A 2,125-nucleotide genomic window follows, 5' to 3' on the forward strand; every position below is an offset into this window, starting at 1 on the left:
TCATGGTGAGAATGGTTTTTTGCTCTATCTTATCATTTGACATGGTCATTATGTGCATAGATAATCGGTTTATTTCTCTGGTTGATGCCTTTACTTATCGATGGGCCTGGTCTCTACAGAATTATGGACTCCTACACTATGCACATCCATGCGGGAGCATTAAATTAGATATAATTTGCTTTAATCTTTGGTTGAAAACGGGCGCACATACCACAAGATATAAATTTAAATAAGGGTAAGCAGCCATGGATGCGTCTCTGTTGCGAACCTGAGCGTGACCCACGGCCAAGAGCCGAGTCTGATCCTCCTGTCAAAGGGTTGGATCATGTGTGGTTAAACACAGTTTCATAAAACGGCTCCGACTGGATGGCCTGTTGTGGGCAGCCTTCCACTTCGATGGTAGGTTTGTGGACGGCAATGTCGCGTTAGACGTGATTTGCATCTCAGGTAAGGTCTTTGTCCTCATGCTAGGGTTTTTAAGTTATTGTATCAATTTACATTTCTTGCAGAAGTATCGATGTTGATCTTTGGTCTTTAAACCTTGGCAAGGTAGAAATTTTGGGTTGCAAGACGGAGCAAAAGCTAGAGATCTGAATTGAAACTTATCTAGTCTCCTTACCGGGTACTACATGAGCCGAAGGCGTTTGCAAACTGGGTTTTGATACATAGTAGGTTTTATTGCAAACTGAGTTTTGATACATTCTGGGTCCTATTGCAAACTGGGTTTGCCCTAAACCCTTGTTGGCTTAGCTCGGCATATGAGGTTACAAGGTCAGCAGTAGACCCTAGCTGTGTGAACCCAAGTTTTAACTGTTTTTCTCGTCGTACCACCAGACTATGTCAAATGGAGACACGTTTTCAGTCTCGAATGTTAATATATGAATGATTTATTGTCACGGTCATGCCGTTCTTGTTGTTCAAATTATTTATTTTTACTTCAACCTGTTCTGGGTTGGCTTGTTATCTGCGTAATGTCAATTTCTAAATTGTACCTACATGCGCAGATTAACTGGAGAAACAGCCGAGCTCTTGTCTTTCTCTGCTTTTCTTCTACAAATTGATTAGCAGCACTGCAGCAGCTTAGCATTCTAGCAAATTTGATTAGGGAAATTTATTTTTTTGTTATTGATTACTTGTAAGTAATCATTTTTATAATGAAAACAATTTTGAAGAAGCATAACAAACCAAGCTGACAAAAAAATATAATTCAATTTCTAAATTGTACCTACAGGCGCAGATTAACCAGAGAAACAGCCGAGCTCTTAGGTGATTTATCATTAATTTCCGGCAGCACGGCAGCAGGTTAGCATTCTAGCAAATTTGATTAGGGGATGGGGATTTTTTTTTTGTTACTGATTACTTGTAATCATTTTTACAATTAAAACAATTTTGAAGAAGCATAACAAACCAAGCTGACAAAAAAATATAATTCAATTTCTAAATTGTACCTACAGGCGCAGATTAACCGGAGAAACAACCAAGCTCTTGTCTTTCTCTGCTTTTCTTCTGCAAATTGATTAGCAGCACTGCAGCAGGTTAGCAGATGTTCTAGCACCGACGAACTCCCTATGAGCTAGGAAGGATTTGATGGTAATGAGCGAGCAGCGACCTTCCACTCGTACTGATTCTGCTGATCCGGTCCCAATACTAATCGTACTGATGCTTAGTCGGCAGATTGATTGATGGATTGGAAGCTGGGTAGCTGGGTACCGAATAACGTGCTAGCAAATAGAGACTTCTCTGCTTCAACCCTCATGACATTACCAGCGAGCCGGAATGATGAAAGAACTATTGCCCCGCAAACAAAGAGAAATATTATATCACCGGTGTTAGGGGAAGAGGTGGAATGGAATTTGAATTGGGAGGCAACGGAAACTGAAAACGAGAGGATTCAGTAGTGAAAGACGTACCTATTCCGAGCCCAGCTCCGGCTAATCGATTTACTCAATACTGCAGGCTATGGCTTCGGTGTAGATCAAAAGAACTCACCAGAGTTAGGAATGAGTACACAGAGGTGAAAGGCTCCTCGCAGGGTTTTCTGCTTGTGATATAAGCTTTGACAGGGTTCCATACGCTGTGTAAGCTTGGGTGGTAAACACGGGCTTTGACAGGTGGTCAACATGCA

This window comes from Pinus tabuliformis, chromosome 1_2, assembly GCF_031772625.1.
Source record: "Pinus tabuliformis cultivar Carrire ecotype Pingquan chromosome 1_2, CPIR1, whole genome shotgun sequence".
Classification (NCBI taxonomy): Eukaryota; Viridiplantae; Streptophyta; class Pinopsida; order Pinales; family Pinaceae; genus Pinus; species Pinus tabuliformis.